This window comes from Bos mutus, chromosome 15 (assembly GCF_027580195.1).
Source record: "Bos mutus isolate GX-2022 chromosome 15, NWIPB_WYAK_1.1, whole genome shotgun sequence".
Classification (NCBI taxonomy): Eukaryota; Metazoa; Chordata; class Mammalia; order Artiodactyla; family Bovidae; genus Bos; species Bos mutus.
The window spans coordinates 29,477,055-29,497,202 of record NC_091631.1 but is presented as its reverse complement, the minus strand read 5'-3'; the positions used below and the strand labels follow the sequence as shown (position 1 = coordinate 29,497,202).

The 20,148-nt window shown below is 47.6% G+C and overlaps 1 protein-coding gene and 1 long non-coding RNA gene across 3 annotated transcripts in view; one reads left to right on the top strand and one right to left on the bottom strand.

The window, feature by feature from the left end:
- P2RY6 (pyrimidinergic receptor P2Y6) overlaps window positions 1-20,148 on the top strand; it is an 86,074-nt gene that overhangs the window by 15,114 nt on the left and 50,812 nt on the right. Inside the window, exon 1 of one of the 2 annotated variants that reach the window (XM_070383774.1) lies at window positions 31-1,998. The exons of the other annotated variant lie outside the window; for it this stretch is intronic. The gene's annotated coding sequence lies outside the window, so the exon portion shown is untranslated. Of the gene's footprint in view, window positions 1-30; window positions 1,999-20,148 lie in introns of those variants that run through there. 2 annotated transcript variants of the gene reach the window in all.
- LOC138990994 (uncharacterized) lies at window positions 7,287-12,185 on the bottom strand. Its single transcript, XR_011467026.1, has 4 exons — window positions 11,741-12,185; window positions 10,574-10,664; window positions 9,145-9,204; window positions 7,287-7,406 (listed from the first exon to the last, which is right to left on the bottom strand). It is a non-coding gene; the product is annotated as an uncharacterized lncRNA (long non-coding RNA).

The following is a 20,148-nucleotide window of genomic DNA, read 5'->3' as shown; positions in this document are numbered from 1 at the left end:
CAGCTGCCTCAGGAGTGGTCTCATATGAGGAATAGTCTCTCCACACACCCAGGTCATTCTCCACTCTAAAGTTAACTGACTTTTCTGCCTGATTTTGCTGGCCACAGAGGGTCCCTGTCCTTAGGGTCCCCCCAGTTTAGGATTTAATGGCAATAACCATTAAGTGCTGATAAATGTTAAACCATTTAACTGACTGTCCAGAGAGGGTGGGGGGAATCCCTGATTTGTAAACACTGCCAATAGCTATGGTACAAATAATCCTACCAGGGCCAGCTTCAGACTGCCAGTGGGATGTCAGCCTCCTTGCAAAATGCCTGAAAATTTAGCAGCTGGCTCTTTTGAGCAGGTGCAAGTTTCTCTAGCACACCACTGGATAACATGAATGGTTGGGGCTGTGTACTGTGCGTCAGGGAAAGCCTCCTGGAGTGGCAAGACTTCCAAGAAGAACACTTCATCAGAGAAGAACATGAAAGTGCAGGTGCCAGCTAGCTTTAGCCTTTGGGCAGGAATAGGAGAAGGCAATGGCAACCCACTCCAGTACTCCTGCCTGGAAAATCCCATGGACGGAGGAGCCTGGTAGGCTACAGTCATGGGGTTGCTAGAGTCGGACACGACTGAGCGACTTCACTTTCACTTTCAGGGCAAAACTGACCTCACTTTTAACTTCGAGAATAAGGATTATCTCTCTCCCTCTGGGAAAGCCCTTCCCTGATGGGCCCACTCTGCCTGCTTTCCCCCCCCTACCTCCACCTACCTCCAGTGACTTCTCCATCCTTCCTACTCTGCCTCGTCAAAACGGCACCCTCAGGGTTGCCCTATTTAGAGTCTAGCTCCAGGGCTCCCCCGTGTGACAGGGACCTGTCATGAGCCATGACCCAGACCATTGTTCTGCATTGTGTAGTGTGAGGTGACTTGCCCGTAGTAGTGTGGAGTGCTCACCTCCCGCATTCTAGGTTCTATACTTCTGTTAATATAGCCAAGATGCCTATGATTATCTTTGTGATGATCTCTTAGAGTCTGTCCTTGAACCTTTCTTGCAGGCCTGAGTTTCCTACCAGCTGCTGCTCAGGCTGAACCCCATCTCAGTTTATAAGGAGCCTCTACCCAGGTGAGATGCTCTACTGACCAGGAGTGTTGATGCTGAGCTCTGACTCCCTCAGCCCTGCTCAGACCCAGAGGCAGGGAGTTATATGTCATGACTTTGCGGGCCCTTGAATGTGCATCTGCAGTTGGGGATGGGACTGTGTCCCATGAGCCGAAGTTCCCCTGGTCCCCACTCCTTTCATGACCTGCCCACTTACCCCTCCAGCAGCTGTTCTGAGACCCCAAGAACTGAGGACTCAGCCTCCGCAGCACATGGAGACCACATTATGGCCTAGCCTCAGGAAGCCTTCTGTGAAACCAGTGCCTGGAGATGTCTAAGGACACAGGACCTAGGGGACAGGAGGAGTTTACTCACCATCCAATCCTGTGGCCGACACTGGTGGGGGTGGGGAATGAAAACCCTAAGGGAACCATGGACAGGCCCAGGCCCCATCTCTGGATCCCGGTCAGACTGCCTGGCCCCTTTTTGTGGACATAGGGCCTTGCTGTTCAGTGGGCAGGTCACCCTCCTTGAGGGTGGATTCCAGACCCTGTTGCCTTATACTATTTTCAGCCCAAGTAAGAGCAGGATTTTCCACTCCTGGCCCCAGACCATTGTCCAGCAGTGACGTGGAGGGACCTGTCTGCTCTCAAAATATCTCCTCTTACTCTGTGGGCCTCCCTGCCCTTTCCCCACCTCTTCAGCCTGACATCACTTCCTGGGGCTGTTGACTCCGGAAGGCCACTGTGACAGGGCGCAGCCCCTGACGGACCCTGGGGACTATCAACTCAGCTGCAGACTCAAGGCCAGAGAGGGGCGGGGCCTTGCCCAAGGTCACCTGGCAGGTCAGCGTGGCGCCTGGATGTGCGCCAGGGGCTTGGACCGCCCCAGCTGCTCCGCTCCCTTCCGTGCAGGTCAGTGCCTCTGTGGGAATCCTGCCGTCACCCCCACCACCTCAGCTCTTCCGGCCTCTGACGGAGCTAGGGAGCTAAAGCCAGGGACTTGGGGCACTGGGGCAGTGGGGGAACAGCTGGGAGGAGGAAATGCCTGCTGACTGGCCAGCAGCAGCTCAGCTCAGGGAGCTCCATGCAGCAGGGGCAGGGGCCCTGGCACATAGAGGTCTCTTCTCTGGGTGGCAGTTGTCCTGGGGCCCATGAGGGACACTCTGACCCTCCAACGGCTAAGAAAGGCCCTGGGTAACATGCCCTCCAGACACAACTACTCCAGTCTTGGCAGATCAGGCCACCAAAGCTACCCCTCTACCATCACCCGTGTCATGGAAGATTTGGGTGGATGTCAGAGTCAGGGACCTAAGGAAGGGAACCGAGGTATTGACCTATGTCCCAGGCACCAGGCAGGGCCCTCTTACATCCATTGTAATGTTTCTTCACCACCACCATGTGAGATAGACAGTATTATTCCCATTTAGCAAATGAGGGAACAGGCTCTGAGAGATGAGGACTTGCTCCAGGTTATATAGGCAGTAAATGGGGAGTCAAGACTGAGTTCACGTCCATCCGATGCCCTGAGTAGTTCCCTTTCCAGTGTCCCCTGCCACTTGCAGTCCCTGTGGGGCAGGAGAGTTTGTAAGCAACCTTTCAACCTTCATGTGATTCAGGATGAGAGAGACGCTCCAGTGAGGATGAGGTTAAGAGCACCAATTCTCTGCCCAGACCACCTGCATTTGAGTGTCTCCACTTTTCTTCAGCTGTGGCATCTTGGGCAAATCACTGAATCTTGCAGCCCCTCTGTTTTCTCATTTCTAGAAGGAGACACTACCTCCCAGGTAGGGCATTGGGAGGCCTGAATCAATACACATGAAGCACTGAGATCAGAGGCTGGAACATAAGCATTTACACGTCGGGCACTGTGCCACGGAGATATGGAGGCGAACCAGCTGGCCTCTGCCTTTGTGGAGTTGACATAATTTAATATATAACCACACTGGGATAAGTGATTTGAAGGAAAGGACTGTGTGTCCGGCCAGTGAACAATAGAGTGTCCCCTGTGGGCGAGGCTTCCTCAGGATGTGGGGGAAGGGAGCAGGCCATCCTGGGGTGTGGACCACCCTCTGCCCTGCCTGGGGTGTGGACCACCCTCTGCCCTGCCCAGCACTGGGTGGCACTCAGGCTCGTGAGCTGGTGTGTGTTTACAGAACCTTGTCCGGGTGATGGGCTATGGAAGGGCTTTAGGGAGAAGTGACAGTGGGAATGGGATGAACAGGATGCCCTTGGTCTTCTGGAGGGCTCACAACCCCCCACCCATGGCAGCAAGACCTGGCCCTTTCTTCCTGACTGGTGGTACCCACCAGGGCGCTGCAGCCACACTTTGGTTTATCCAAGAGTCAGAGACCCAGAGCTGGAGGACCAACCTGGAGCTGGGCCAGAGCAGGCAACGGATGGCCAGTTTTTGCTGTGTGACCTGAGTCCATGTGCCTGCCCTCTCTGGGTCACTTTGTAGAGGCTGGAGACCTTGCCTCCCACATACCAGTTCTCCCTAACTTAGGGCATCAGCAGCCTAGATTTTTCATCAAAGACACAGCTAACAGCTGCTCCCCCAGGCACTGCTAGGACCCATGAGCCCTCAGTTCTGAGAACTAGAGTAGGGCAGTGGGTCTCCCCTGGCATCAAGTGAGCAGAAAGATGAAGTGACTCCACTGGTACCCCACGGTGCCTTGGAGTAGAGCCAGCTGAATGTCACGCTTCTGCCTCCTGCGGGGTGAGGCTGGAGCTTGGCCAGGAGTGACTGGTGTGACAGATGAGGGATGCATTTGCCTTCCCCATGGGTATGTGCTTGAGGTGGAGGGTGTGAGGGTGAGGAAAATGAGCCCCAGAAACCAAACTCATCCTCCTCTGCTCTGCTGTGCCATGTGACATGGTGAATCCCCTTTTCCTCTCTGGATTTCAGTTTCCAATTTCCCCATATGCAATGAGCTCGGCTCTGCCCATCCACCCCTCAGTGGCCCAAGCCTCTTCATGAGGGCTTGCCCTTGTCTTGACTCCAAGTCAGCCAGGTGTTCAGTCCCAGCCCCATCCCAACCAGGAACAATGGACCAGACCACGCCAACTCCCAGGGGCTCACCCATGACTATTTTCAGCCCTTGAAGTCAGAAAATGGTTTTTCATTCCCAGCACAATGGCTGCCCTATACCATTGTCCGGCAATGACCAGGGCATCTGCCTGCCCCAAAATATCTCCCCTGCCTTTACCCTCTGGGCCTCCCTGCCCTGCTCCTCACCTTTCAAACTTGACGTCACTTCCTGGGGCTGTTACTCCTAAACACCACTGCTAAACGGCATGTGAGTCTCCTGGGAGACATGACCAATTAGAATCAGTTTTTCCTCTTGACAGGGACCCCCAGGGATTATTTGGCTGCATGGAGGGACTGGAGACCCAGAGAGGGCTGTGCCTTGCCTGAGGCCAAGCAGTGGTCATTGCAGAGACTAAACTTGAGACCAGGGCTCTCTGGCTCCTTCTGCTGCCTCAGCTGCCTTCATTGGTGCTGGTCTGTACCCGCCGGGAGGATCACTCACCTTGGAAGTCCTGGGGCAGGCATCCTGGGGAGAAGCCTGACTGGTGTGGGTGGGAGAGGGGTGTATCTTGGCTTCTGACCTGGGAGCTCCCCATTCACTCTTCAGGGAAAGGAAGAGGTCGGGGGACACAGGGAAGCTGAGGCGGGAAGAGCAGGGTTCTGCCCCAGTTCAGCCACCATCAGCTCTGATTGCAAACTCAGTTTCTTCATCTGTAAAATGGAACTGATCGTACTTCCTTTCCAAGTTTACTGAACAGTGAGCGTGCAGTAAGGCACAAACACGCAACTTTTACTTTCCTTGCATCGATGCTGTCTGCTCAGTAATGTCTAATTTCCCTTTCCATCCATGAACTGCATATTTGGCAAACTCCAAAACTTTGAGTCACTCTTGGGTAACAACTAAAGTTCAGTCCAGTTTAAAGTTCCAGTTGCCTACTGAATTTACTGCTCCCTCCTCCTCTCCCCCAGCTCTGGCAGGACCCTGCTCCCTGTCCTTGGGGTGCCCCTCTTCTCTGGGTGTGGGGCAAGATGAGGAGGAAAGGGGCCAGCGGATCATCTCCAGGACTGCCCCAGACCTCTCTTGCTGTCCTTGCTTCTCTGGCCCTGACAACCTGACATCAGTGCTACTCTGCACAGAGTCCCCACAAACACCAGACCACATATTTTTTTGCCAGACTCCTTTTAAAAAATATTTATTTACTTAAATTGGAGGATAATTACTTTACAATATTGTGATGGATTTTGCCACACATCAACATGAATCAGCCATAGGTATACATGTGTCCCCCTCCCTGAACTCCCTTCCACCTCCTTCCCCACCCCATCCCTCCAAGTTGTCTCAGAGCACTGGCCCTGGGTGCCCTGCCTCATGCATTGAACTCTCACTGCAGACCACACTTTTGTAAGAGTTTCTTCATTCAACTATCCCAGAGTGACCAATTTGTGCCCCATATCTCCTGCTGAGAGTCTGAACTGATACACCCCAGACTCCCTCAGTGATTTCCCTAGAGCATCTTTCACCTGGCCTGAGGGTGGGAAAGCCCTTGTCCAGCCCCCTCCCCACTCCCACTCTGTTGTGAATTCACAACTACAGAGATGTCAGATGTTGAGCTTGTAGAGTCAAGAGAGGAGGTGGTAGGGAGCTGGGGTAGTAAACTGAAAAGGTATCTAACCCCAGTTGTTTCTAGGTTTCTTTCGTAGGTGGGTATTCTACCCCTCTGTGTCCTCAGATTTATGTCCTGGAGCCAAATTCCAAATCAGCAGCCACATGAAAAGTCCCTCTTCATTGTGGGATTAAGCTGTTAGGCCAGCCTTTGTGACCAAATCAATTGCAAAATGTGGGGGAGGAAATTAAAAGTCATCACAGAGCCTATGCTAGTGTGTGTGTGTTCACATCTGTGTTGAGGGAGAAGGCTGAGGGGGAGGGGTAGTCCCAGCAGGTACCACATAGATCCCTGGAGTAGAAAGGCCACAGGTGGATGACCAACCTGCGGGAGAAAGAGAAGGACCAGGAGGGGCTGCCAGGAGGTCAGACTAGAACCAGAACATGGAAGTAGACCGGCTTGGGGATGGCAGGAAAAGATGGGAGCGGGCAGAGGACCCAGCTTCCAGCTTTGTGGATCCCCTTTCCTTCAGTTTCCCTCCTTCCTCACTCTCCATTTCCCTCCACCTTTTTCTCCACGTTCCTGGTATCCCTGGAAGGAAAGGAAAGCAAATGAAGCTGTGCAGAGCTTCAGACCTATCTCTTCAATCTGAGCACTGGCTCAGCTCCCTTGCCTGGCAGCGCTTAGTCCCCGCTAGGTCTTCAGTCCATGGATGCTGCCTTGCTGCCCCCTGGTGGCCAGAGTTGGCAGCAGCAGCTGAAAGGCAGCTTGAGGTCCAGACCCTCGCCAGTGGAGTAAAGAGAAGAAAATGACCCTCTTGCTGGCAACCAGGTTGCTGGGGTGTGTAAGATGGAGATAGGACTGAGAACTGAAACTGGGAACACAGTTTACAAAACATCTGACTTACAAAACAGGTAACCGTTCCTGACTAAGCTGTGATGTCCATCTCAGATTGAACTCACTCTTGTAAACACCCATGTATTTATTTAGAGCAGCGGTCCCCAACCTTTTTGCCACCGGGGACTGGTTTCATGGAAGACCATTTTCCATGGACCAGGAGTGGAGAATGGTTTGGGGGTGATTCAATTGTACTAAATTTATTGTGCTCTTTATTTCTATTATTATTACATTGGCTCCACCTCAGATCATCAGTAGATCCTGGAGGTTGGGGACTTCTAATTTAGACTCACAAGTTCCAAGAGAAAACCACAGACAAACTGATTTAATAGTAATTCTCCTGTGTTCTTAACATAGGATCTCTGACTGTTCCAGCAGCTTCCTGTTTTGAAAATTCTGATAAGTCTCTGCCAAAGACCATTCTTTGACTCACTTCAGCCCCCACAACCTTATAAACACCCCTTCCTTAACTCTTCCCCTTGGAGACACCCCACGGAATCCCCTGATGGGAAGTCTTTGCTGCAGCAAGTAATAAGCCAAGCCTTGTTGGCTCCAGGTATGTTCCTGATGATGACTGATCAGCAATGACAAAAGGTTGCTGCCGTTGTGGGTGAGTTTCAGCTCTTTATTGCGGGTGACATTTCAGCTCTCCATTCCAGCCCACCCACCCCCATGGGCTCACAGGGACTTCCCACTGTCTCGATGTTCAATCCTGCTGACTGTGCCAATTGTCTTGTTGTATCTCACTGTTCGCTGAACCCATGGTAAGCAAGGCATGAGCTAGGAAGAAGCTGGAAGAAGATGCAAGGAGTTGTAGACATTTAAATGCAGACATTCTTATTCTCCATGGCAAAGCAGATGTGCTTTACCCTCTACTGGCAGACACAGCAGCAACAATGACTACGTAACTCAACTCAGTGCAACTGAACTTGACTAGACCGCAAAGGCAGTTCAGGTGGTGCTTATATAGGACCTAGCCCATGTGCAGTTACATAATCATTATTTACAAAACGTGGGGCAATAGGCCGTGGGGCGAGAGAGCCTGACCACTGCCGTCTTGGCTAATTTGCTCTTTCCTTACACCCACCTAGAGCCCCACAGCCCATAGTGGATCCATCATGCTACACTCTGGCACCAGGACAAAGCTCAGCACTGTGGGGTATTTTATTCCCTCAGAAAGGCTTATGACTGGCTGCTGGTTTTGTAAAGGGAAGAATGAGGGGCAGGGACTTCCCTGGTGGTCCAGTGGTTAAGACTTTCCCTTCTAATGCAGCAGGTATGAGTTTGATCCCTGGTTGGGGAGCTAAGATCCCACATGCCTTGCAGCCAAAAAACCCCCCCAAAACAGAACATAAAACAGAAGCAATATTGTAACAAATTCAATGAAGACTGGGGGGGAAAATGGCCCTCATTAAAAGGAAAAACAAACTTTGAAAAAAAAAAAAGAGAGGCAGACACTGCTGCTCTGTCCTCAGGGCCCCTCTGAGGCCCAGAGTCCCACGTGGGGTTTCAAAGGTGCTCACTTGGCCCTCATTGGTTCTGCCAGGAGTGGGGGTCCCCTAGGACAACTCTGTGATGTCCTCTGGTCATGGTTATCCCTTTGACCTCCTACTTACCTTTAGGGAGGCTCCAGATGGTATCCCCACCTTCACTGGCTGCCAGGAAGACACCCAAACCCTGGGTCTGAAGACACAGCTGAGTGTTGGGGAGCAGGGCTAGAGAGGCCCTCCCCAAGGCTTGCAGAACTGGGGGAGGCACTTAGGCCTTGAGAGCTAGCACCCCCCACCCCTCCAGTCTGGTCTGGGAGCTCTTCTGAAGGGAAGCCAGAATCTTCTCCCCACTCTGAAGCTGGGGCCTCTGAAAGGATCTGTCCCCCCACAAGGGTCCCCTCTGCACCTCCTTCACACCCTGACATCATTTGTTTCCTTCCCCACCTCCAGAGATGGAGAGGTGACTCCTTCCTAGGCAACCCCTGTCCCTGGAGGAGAGCCACAGGGGCACACGGCACACCTATCTGCAGCCCAGGGCAGCCATGGAGGGTGTACCCATGACCCCAAGCTGGCTCTTCTCCAGGCTGGCACCCCCAGCTCCCTCCCCTGTCCTGTTCCAGGCCTCCACCCCCACCCAAAGCCCTGGCTCCTCTGTATGCCCCCCAGAAGTCCTTGCCTCCTCATGAGGCAGTCTCCACAACTGGACTCCATCCCTTGGGAGATGTGACTGAGCTCAGCTGCCTCTCCTGGCACCCCCATGTGACTGCTCTGGGAGAAGTTCAGGTTCACTTACCACCTATGAGATGCCTATAATTTGGATCCTGCCAGCGTCTAGTAGGTAAGATACATCTGACTGTCAGTCATGAGGAAGGGGGGCCCCTTGGAATGAAGTGGGAAGCACCAGGTGGGGAGGGGTCTCAGCCAGCCCTCCGGGACCCACCCCAACATCCTCACCACAGACCCACACTTTGTCCACAAGCTTTCACTCCACCTAAGCCAACCCAGCGCCCTCACCCACGAGGCACAGAAACACACAAACCTTGGAGACTTCCATTTGAATCTCAACTCTGCCTCTCATTAGTCAGATGACCTCGGGCACCTCAATTTCCATGTCATTAAAAAAAAAAAGGGAAAATTACAGTTCACATTTTGTCTGCATTGTCTGATTCTTCCTGAAAGCTCTCAGAGGACAGGGATCTTTGTCTAGTTTGGTCCCTGCTTTACCTCCTGTGTCGAAAACAGTGCCTAGTACATAGGAGGTGCACAATTACTCACTGAATGAACGAATGAGATTCATAGCGAGGAATAAATAAGATAAACCATATAATGGTTTTGTTGAACATCTAGGATCAGTGGGTACTCATTATATAATTCCTTTCCTTTACAAAGCAAGTCAATCATTTCATGTAAATCTCACAAGGGCCCTTGAAGGCAGAAACCTTATTATTTTTAACATATTTATTGAGACATAAATAACATATAGAATTGATGCTTTTGAGTTGTGATCCTGAGAGTCCCTTGGACAGAAAGGAGATCAAACCAGTCAGTCCTAAAGGAAATCAGCCCTAAATATTCATTGGAAGAACTGTTGCTGAAGCTCCAATACTTTGGCCACCTGATGCAAAGAGCTGACTCATTGGAAAAGACCCTGATGCTGGAAAAGACTAAAGGCAAAAGGAGAAGGGGGCAGCAGAGGATGAGATGGTTAGACCGCATCACTGACTCAATGGACCCGAATTTGAGCAAACTCCAGGAAATAGTGGAGGACAGAGGAGCCTGGCTTGCTACTGTCCATGAGAATGCAGTCAATCATGACTTAGTGATTGAACAACAACAACAAAAATAACAGTGGTAAAGAACCCACCTGCCCATACAGGAGACATGAGAGATGTGGGTTTGATGCCTGGGTTGAGAATATCCCCTGGAGGAGGGCATGGCAACCCACTCCAGTATTCTTGCCTGGAGAATCCCATGGACAGAGGAGCCTGGGAGGCCACAGTCCATAGGATCACAAGGAGTCAAACATGACTGAATCGATGCAGCACATAAAGTGTACCCATTTAAAATACACAATTCAATAGTTTTTAAAGTATTTACAGAGTTGTGCAAGTATCACCCCCATTAATTTTAGAAAAATTTCATTGCCACCAAAAAGAAGCCGTGTACCATGAACAATCAACTCCCCATTTTCCCCAGATCTGCCCCCTCCCCACTCATGGGCCTAGGCAAACACAACTTTCTTTCTCTATAGATTAGCCTAATCTGCACCTTTCATGTAAACGGAATCACACAGTATGTGGCCTTTTGTGCCTGGCTTCTTTTACTTAGCATTGTATTTTCAAGGCTCATTCACGTTGCAGCACATAGCAGAACTATATTCCCAATAATGCTTCCTATGTATGGCTTTGCCACATTTTGTCTGAGGAACCTTATTATTATTGATTATTATTTATTCAACAAATATTTACCAAGCGTCTACTATGTCCCAGGTACTGCTGTAGATTTTTGGAAATCATCAGTAAATGGAAAAGAAGATCCTTCTCTCTAGGAGCTTATACCCTAGTAGGGTGAGAGAGACAAAAAGAACTGATATCAAAGAGCATAAATTCCATGATGTGTTAGGAGGTGACAGTGCTATGGGGGAAATGGCAGAACAGGAGAGATTAGGAAGACAGGGAGGATGTGATTTTAAATAGAGTGGTCAGGTGAAACCTCAAGAGAGGCTAAAACAGAGCATTTGAACAGACTTGAAGGAGCTGTGTGTGTTAACTGAGGGGTTATCTGCAGCAAAAGCCTTCCAGCTGGAGGAAATAGTGAGCATAAAGGTGTGGCTGTGAAGGAGGCTGGTGTTTAGGGTGAAGACAGAAGAAGCAGGGGCCATAGACGGGGGGAATCTGGTAGGTCAGTGAGTGAGGTTGGAAAGCCACGGCAGGTACAGTCTGTCTTGCATTTTAGAAGGCTCAGTCTGGCTGCAGTATGGAGAAAAAACTACAGTGGGGTGAGGATGGGAGCAGCCAGAGCTGGAAAGAGCCAATGTAGGAATCCAAGCGAGAGAGCATGAGGATTAGGACCAGATGGTAGCAGTGGAGGTGGTGAGAAATGGAGGCATGCCAGATGTATTTTGCAGGAAGAGCCAGAAGGATCCCTGACAGTTTTTTCCTGCAGGGTTTGGCGAGCAGTGAAACCAAAAGTCAGAGGCCTAGCAAGGTGTCGTGCAGCTGGTCAGAGGGTAGAGGAGTGGAGGATGGAGCTGGGCTGGCCAGAAGTTTCCCAGGTCTAGGGCAGAGTGGGAGAAAGGCTTCTGGGGCAGAAGGTCACAAACCAGCCACAAGGTAGCTGGGCACTGATTTGATCAATGACTTTTTTTCCTCTTCCCCTGAGTTCCCCTATGATGGCCTTTTAATTGGGTCTATTTGTTCCAAGACCATGGGCTCAGCAGACACCAGTATTTGCCTGTTATTAAGCAGATTAGGAAATGGCACTGGGTCCTGGGCGGCCAGAAATGTCAGGGCAGCGGCACAGGGTCTCTGAGGAGTGACTGCAGGCCCTTGATGCGCTGTGAGAACACGCCAGGCAGCTTGCCTCTGTCCTCACCACCCCTCAGTGTGCAGCATCCCTGCCCCTGCGTTGCTTACCTGGTAAACGCCTCGTCCTCCTCCTCCTCCAAGCCTTGTGGACTGCCATCCCTGCCCTCACTGGCTCATCTCTCTGGGCAGAGACCTCACATGTGTGCCAAGGAGGGATGACTCCGACAGAGGACACACGTGGTCCACGTCGGGGCTGTCAGGAAAGGGGTCACACGCAACACCCACGCAGCAGGGATGTCACAGTCCTGCTGAAGTGAAAGAGACTTTTCCCTTTCCCCCAGTTCTTGCTCGGGAGGAGTGGTGGGGGTGGCCTGGGGAGGAGGGGCAGGGAAAGAAGGAGGAGAGGAATTAGTGTTAAATTCACAAAACGAAAACAAGCTGGAAACGTAAACTCGACTGGAGAAAAAGAAAACTGTCCCATGGCAATAACAAATTCAGGCTGTTAAAAAAAATTCGTTACTTCTATTTTAGACTTTATCTACTGATTTCCTCTGTGAAGTTCTCTTCCCTCATCCTCCCATTGAAATTTTGGGATAAATTAATACTCAGTGCTTACATTTTTATGACTTTGAAAATATTGTTTGCAGTTAACATCTAATCAGTTCAGTTCAGTCCCTCAGCTGTGTCCGACTCTTTGTGACCCCATGAATTGCAACATACCAGGCCTTCCTGTCTACACCAACTTCTGGGGTTTACTCAAACTCATAATAAAAAAGTCCATTGAGTCAGTGATGCCATCCAGCCATCTCATCCTTTGTCGTCCCTTTCTCCTCCTGCCCCCAATCCCTCCCAGCATCAGAGTCTTTTCCAATGAGTCAACTCTTTGCATGAAGTGGCCAAAGTATTGGAGTTTCCAATGAACACCCAGGACTGATCTCCTTTAGAATGTTAATACTAACTAAAATATTAATTTAGTTAATATCTAATAGCGTTCCATGATTACATTTTCTTTCTTGCCTAACTTTCTGATTTTCCTGGAATTAATAATTGCCACACTCTACACAGCTAAGAGGGACATGTTCTAAGGACAAAGAGAATTATAAAGAAATCTTAAACAGCGTTGGTTATCATATCGTGAGTGGCTGTTGAAACATGGCTCATCTGAATTGAGATGTGCTGCAAGTGTAAAACACACACTGGATTTTGAAGACTTGGTACAATAAAAAGGCAAAATATCTCATTGATTTTTCATATTGGTTACATGTTGCAATGATAATAAAGTTAATGTTACTAAAGTCAATTTCACTTATTTCTGATTACTTTTTAAATGTAGTTACTTGAAAATGTTAAACCACACCTGCGCCTTGAATTACATTTCCATTGGACAGGTGTAGGCAGTTATCAATGGCCATGAGTGCCCCACGAATAGTCTCATAGTACCTGAACCCACTGACCAGTATTAGCATCACAAAAAAGAGAAGGCGATCAGTCATTATGTCTTGCTAATGTGGTGCAATAGGAAGTACAGACCACCACATGTGAATTCCTGCTAAAAAATAAATTGATCCTGAATCTGATCAAACTGATTTAGCTATCAGTTTTCAGGAAATACAGGGTACAGAAGAACATGTTAAATGACAGTTTGGGGATGCAATTAGCCAGATCCAGAATTTGAGGACTTCTACAGAATAAAAGGGGATGACAGAGGATGAGATGGCTGGATGGCATCACGGACTCGATGGACGTGAGTTTGAGTGAACTCAGGGGGTTGGTGATGGACAGGGAGGCCTGGCGTGCTGCAATTCATAGGGTCGCAAAGAGTCGGACACGACTGAGCGACTGAACTGAACTGAACTGAACAGAATAAATGACCTACTTCTTTACTTTAAAAATGGGGGAAAACGGCAGACAAGTAAACATAGCAATCAAATTGAAGCTGAGGTCTCGTCTCTACTCACTGCTACAAAAGTGTGGGTCCCAAATCCCTAAATGCCCAGAAGCTATTTGTCTCGAAGGGGCAGAAAATCAGAAACAGAGAAGAGACTGTACCACATTTTGTTTTTTCCCACTCTTCTATGCTGAACCCCTCCCCCAAAATATGTTGAAGTCCTAACACCCAGTAGTTCAGAATGGTACTTAATGGAGAAAGGATCTTTAAAGAAACAGTTAAGGTAAAATGAGGTCACTGAGATGCCCCTAATCTAGTATGACTGGTGTCCTTACAAGGAAAGATATTCCGATACAGACACACACAGAGGGAGGGTGGTATGGAAACACAGGAAGAAAATGGGCATCTGCAGGCCAAGGACCCAATCCTGCTGTCACCGTGACCTTGGACTTCAAGCCTCCGTATCAGTAGGGAACTCATTTCTGAAGTTTAAGCCACCCAACCTGTGGTACTTTGTTAGAGCAGCCCTAGCAAACCTCTTATTGTGGATGTGGGAATCATCCCATTTTTTAGAGTTTGATAGGGAGATGCATTTTCTTTGCACGTATCTCCCCATATGGGAATGCCTGTTGACGTGACTTTACTTAGGGCCTGAACTTACCCTTGCTGGGTTAACAAGTTGTCACCATGGTGGAGAACCTGGCCCTAATTACTCTACCCAAGTTCTTACCTTTATACCCCATAGCTGTGTTTTCTCTTCAATACAGTGCTTCATGGATTTCTGTTGTCATTGATCTTGATGACTTCTGTGTCAAAGAACATCATCTCCTGTGTTGGGTGAATGACTCAGCTAACTTACTTTCTTCTTCATTGTCATCTCTATATACAATATGTTGATGATAATAATAATATTAGCCTATGACTGCTTTGTGGCTATTTGTAATCCATGATTATATAAGACACCACATCCCAGGGCTTCCCAGGTGGCTCAGTGGTAAAGAATCCACCTGCCAATGCAGAAGACACAGGAGACACAGGTTTGATCCCTGGGTCAGGAAGATCTCCTGGAGGAGGAAACAGCAACCCACTCCAGTGTTCTTGCCTAGAAAATCCCATGGACAGAGGAGCCTGGTGGGCTACAGTTCATAGGGTTGCCAAGAGTCAGATACAACTAAATGATTGAGCACGCACACACCACATCTCATCAGATGTGTTCAGAGTTGAGGTTTAGCTTTGTGCAAGCACACGTGTGTATGTGTGCAACTATGAGATGGAATTTGTTAGAGCCACTGCCCGCACAGGGCAAAAGCTTAAGCCAACCTTCTGCAAGGTCAGTGTTACCAGCCACTATCTATATGACAGCTTCTTGGTTCTTTAAACATCTTGTACCAGCACCTATGTCAATAAGGACATGGTGTTTTCCATTGAAGTCGACTTTGCTATCAAGATACCTAGACTTCATTTCTTTTCATTTGCATCCAATTTGCTGAAGGCAAAGCAAAACCCAGTCATAACCTGCCTTTCTCACATCAAGGCTATTTCTCTTCTGTGGGTCAATAGCATTCTGTATCTTAAACATTCTCCAGGGTCTGTGAACCAGGGTTGGTGAGCTGGTGAGTTTTCCATTCCAATGTGGGGGTCCATGCTGAACTCCCTATTTAAAGTCCAAGGAACAAGGAAAATGCTGGTTAAGATCCAGGAAAAGCAATGATAATATGAGGAGATTCAGGATTTTATTTTCCTGGTGTTTTTTTCATGGAGTAATTCTGTCTGTATGTCCATTCTATGGATGGAGACTTGTTCAGTCTTCTAAGAGACTCACTTCATCACTTCCCTCATAGTTAATCTTGGTTCGTGCTTTGCTTTCTTATCTGCTGTGCATCTTGTGTACAGTTTTGGCCAAGTGTAGTTATTTAACACTAGACATTACGTTACTTTGCCTCCTGCTCTTTTTAAAAAAATCTTTTATGTATTTATTTATTCATTTAATTTTATTTTTGGCTGGGCTGGGTCTTCATTGCTGCGTGCACGCTTTCTCTAGTTGGAGCACACAGGCCTCTCACTGCAGTGGCTTCTCTTACTGCCGAGCATGGGCTCTAAGACATGTGCATTTCACTATTTATGGTGCATGGGCTTAGTTGCCCCGTAGCATGTGGGATCTTCCCGGACCAGGGTTCGAACCTGTGTCCCCTTCATTGGCAGGCAGATTCTTAACCACTGGGCCACCAGGGACTCCCTCCTGCTCTTTTCTAAATCCATACACTATCAGTCCATAAGCCACCTGAAGAAAAGTTGAACCCCATGATTGCTTCCCTAAACCCAGAAGTGCCAACTCTTTGGAAGGGTTCTCTTTCTTGTCAGTTCTGTTACTGGAAGAGCCAGCAGGATTCCAATGAAATACCTCTCTTCCAACCTGCAGAAGGAGCTCGAGGTGGATCCAAACCCTCCTGATGATGCCTTCTTGTTATCCTTGCTTTTGTTCTTCTGGCCTTTCTCATCCACTTCTGAGAGTGGCAACATCTAAGAGCTTCTGCCAGTCAGGTCTTCAAATGGTGGCACATGGGAGTGTTTCCACACAAGCACGCTCTTCACACTTCCCTCTCTGGGAAATCAGGGCTTTTTCTTTGAAATTAAAATTACATCCCCTTATTCTCAAACTTTGGAGGAAAAAAATAATTGGAAAGAACAATTCTGTTCTTTCTATATGACAATTTTCAATAAATACAGCATCACTCAGTATTTTTCTGATCTGAAATTTCCAGAAGCCAAGATCAGCATTGTGTATGTCGAGACAATTAAACTCTAGATAATACAGAGGACATGCAACACCACCACCACTTTGGTCCCATTAATGCTGCTGCTGCTGCTGCTAAGTCACTTCAGTCGTGTCTGACTCTGTGCGACCCCGTAGACGGTAGCCCACCAGGGTTCCCTGTCCCTGGGATTCTCCAGGCAAGAACATTGGAGTGGGTTGCCATTTCCTTCTCCAATTCATGAAAGTGAAAAAATAAAGTGAAGTCGCTCAGTTGTGTCCAACTCTAGCGACCCCATGGACTGCAGCCTACCAGGCTCCTCCGTCCATGGGATTTTCTAGACAAAAGTACTGGAGTGGGGTGCCATTGCCTTCTCCGCCATTAATGCTAAAAACCCTCAATAATACAGGATGATTCAGTTCAGTTCAGTCGCTCAGTCGTGTCCGATTCTTTGCGACCCCATGAACCGCAGGACGCCAGTCCTCCCTGTCCATCACCAACTCCCGGAGTCCACCCAAACCCATGTCCATTGAGTTGGTGATGCCATCCAGCCATCTCATCCTCTGTCGTCCCTTTCTTCTCCTGCCCTCAATCTTTCCCAGCATCAGGGTCTTTTCCAATGAGTCAGCTCTTCGCATCAGGTGGCCAAAGTATTAGAGTTTCAGCTTCAACATCAGTCCTTCCAATGAACACCCAGGACTGATCTCCTTTAGAATGGACTGGTTGGATCTCCTTGCAGTCCAAGGGACTCTCAAAAGTCTTCTCCAATACCACAGTTTAAAAAGCATCAGTTCTTCAGTGCTCAGCTTTCCTTATAGTCCAACTCTCACATCCATACATGACCACTGGAAAAACCATAGCCTTGACTAGATGGACCTTTGTTGGCAAAGTAATGTCTCTGCTTTTGAATATGCTATCTAGGTTGGTCATAATTTTCCTTCCAAGGAGTAAGCGTCTTTTAATTTCATGGCTGCAATCACCATCTGCAGTGATTTTGGACCCCAGAAAAATAAAGTCTGACACTGTTTCCACTGTTTCCCCATCTATTTGCCATGAAGTGTTGGGACTGGATACCATGATCCTCGTTTTCTGAATGTTGAGCTTTAAGCCAACTTTTTCACTCTCCTCTTTCACTTTCATCAAGAGGCTCTTTAGTTCTTCTTCACTTTCTGTCATAAGGGTGGTGTCATCTGCATGTCTGAGGTTATTGATATTTCTCCCGGCAATCTTTATGCCAGCTTGTGCTTCTTCCAGCCCAGCATTTCTCATGATGTACTCTGCATAGAAGTTAAATAAGCAGGGTGACAATATACAGCCTTGACATACTCCTTTTCCTATTTGGAACCAGTCTGTTTTTCCATGTCCAGTTCTAACTGTTGCTTCCTGACCTGCATACAGGTTTCTCAAGAGGCAGATCAGGTGGTCTGGTATTCCCATCTCTTTCAGAATTTTCCACAGTTTATTGTGATCCACACAGTCAAAGGCTTTGGCATAGTCAATAAAGCGGAAATAGATGTTTTTCTGGAATTCTCTTGCTTTTTCGATGATCCAGCGGATGTTGGCAATTTGATCTCTGGTTCCTCTGCCTTTTCTAAAAGCAGCTTGAACTAGAGACCTAGATATGTGCTCAGGACCTCAGCTACAATGGAGCGTGGTTGAGAGTATGAACATTGTGCACAGTGTTACCCAAAATGGCATAAAATTTTCTGGGAAAAAAAAAAAAACAGTTTTCCGTGTAAAATTTGTCATTTGTCATTTAAAATCAGTGCACATAAAATTAGACAGACTTTCTTTTCAATTTTGCAATAAAGCTTAACATGGAAAAACTCAACTGAACACTGACAATAATAACTGTAGAAAAAGTATGTGAGTTGACTTAAACTTTGTCTCACCAGTAAGATTATAAGCATCATTAGGGCAAAAGTCATTTCCTATACTTCCTTCCATTTTCCAATGCTTCTCCCCTATTTAGTTCACATGGCTGACATATGGAGTGTTCAAGAAATGCCAGTTGAATTGGAATATCTTCTTCTGTTGTTTACATAAAACAATATTTAAAGAAAGTTTTTTTATTAACTACTCTGTGGTAGGCACAGTGCTCAGAGTTTTACATACCTTACCTCAATTAATCTTCAAACCACTTAAGAGAATTATTTTATCCTACCTTCTATGAGTCACCAGCCCTCTGAGCAGCAAAGGTGTGGCTTTGTTTTGCATTTTCGGAGGTTCCTGCTATCAGGCCCCTGGGTTCCAGTTCCAGTTCCTTTCCTTCCTAACATCGGGCAAGAGCATTGCCCTCTCTAAGCCTCAGCTTCCTCCTCTGAGAAATGAGAGTAATCACCTGTACTGCTAAGTCACTTCAGTCGTGTCCGACTCTGTGCAACCCCATAGACGGCAGCCCACCAGGCTCCCCCGTCCCTGGGATTCTCCAGGCAAGAACACTGGAGTGGGTTGCCATTCCCTTCTCCAATGTGTGAAAGTAAAAAGTGAAAGTGAAGTCACTCAGCCGTGTCTGACTCTTAGTGACCCCATGGACTGCAGCCTACCAGGCTCCTCCATCCATGGGATTTTCCAGGCAAGAGTGCTGGAGTGGGGTGCCATTGCCTTCTCCTGCAAAACTACTTAGAAAACAGTAAATCCCTCTACAAAATTCTGTTTATAAAAATTTTCCATTTTTCTCAATAATGAGATACTATCAAGTCCCACCATTTGGAACAACTTTATTAAATGTGACATCTTGATTTAAGAAAGTGTTATTTTTAAAATTTAATTTTCTATTAAAGAAGGCATTCACTCAGTTAAAATAAAACACAAATGAAAGGTAAACAGTGAAGAGGCTCTCTCATTAATTCTACAAAAAACCACCATTCATGGCTTTATCATCTTTCCAGATAACTGTATGCATACATAAATCCTAAAAGCTGCATTCTTTTTTTCTTACAAAAGGCTACACATTCATACACGTATAACTGGCTTTCTTTTGCAGATTTCCTGAAAGTCTTTTTACACCAACAAACAAAATGCTTCTTTGTCCTGTTTACAGTCATAATTTATTTAGCCAGTTCTCTGTGAATAGACATTTAGGTCATTTCCAATCTTTGGATATTGAATTTGTTGATTTTTAAAGAGCTGAAATGAATGAAAACATCAATTCTTTCTTCATTAGGAAGTTTAAATTATTTAACCAAACAATAAAATCTGGCTGTACCTCAGATTTAACATGCTTAGTTGCTTCAGTCTTGTCCGACTCTTTGTGACCCCATGGACTGTAGCCTGCCAGGCTCCTCTGTCCATGAAATTTCCCAGGCAAGAATACCAGGAATGGTACACATTCAGCAAGTCTGATTTGAAAGGAATGGGGATCTGTGGGTACCCAGTGAAAGATCTGACCCCTGATCTGAAGTTTCCACCCTCATGTAATTTGGCTTCTTGCTCCTCGTTTTGATTTTGTTACCCCTGATCCCCCTGCAGCAAGCAGTGTTGTGGGGTCAATGAGCTTCCAGATGTAGTTTGAGCAGCAGACCTCTGTCAGCTTTACCACAGTCACTGTGCTCCTTTTAATTCCAGCTAACTTCTCAATCAGGAGCAGCTCTGGTGGGCATGGTAGGAGGGAGCCAAACTGAAAAGAGAACAGCCTCAGTCTTGCCTCGGAAGTCCTGATTTCTAGTTCTGACCAACATTGCCTAGATGTATAACCTAAAGCAAGTCATATAGTCTTTCTGAACCTCAGTTTCCTCATCTGTAAAATGGGAATAATCAGAGTATCTATTCAGACTCCATGTACAAATGAAGCATGAAAATGTTCGTAAAGCCCTTAGTATGATGCTGGCTCATAACACACGTGAAAAAAAAAAAAAGGTAGCATTTGTATTAAC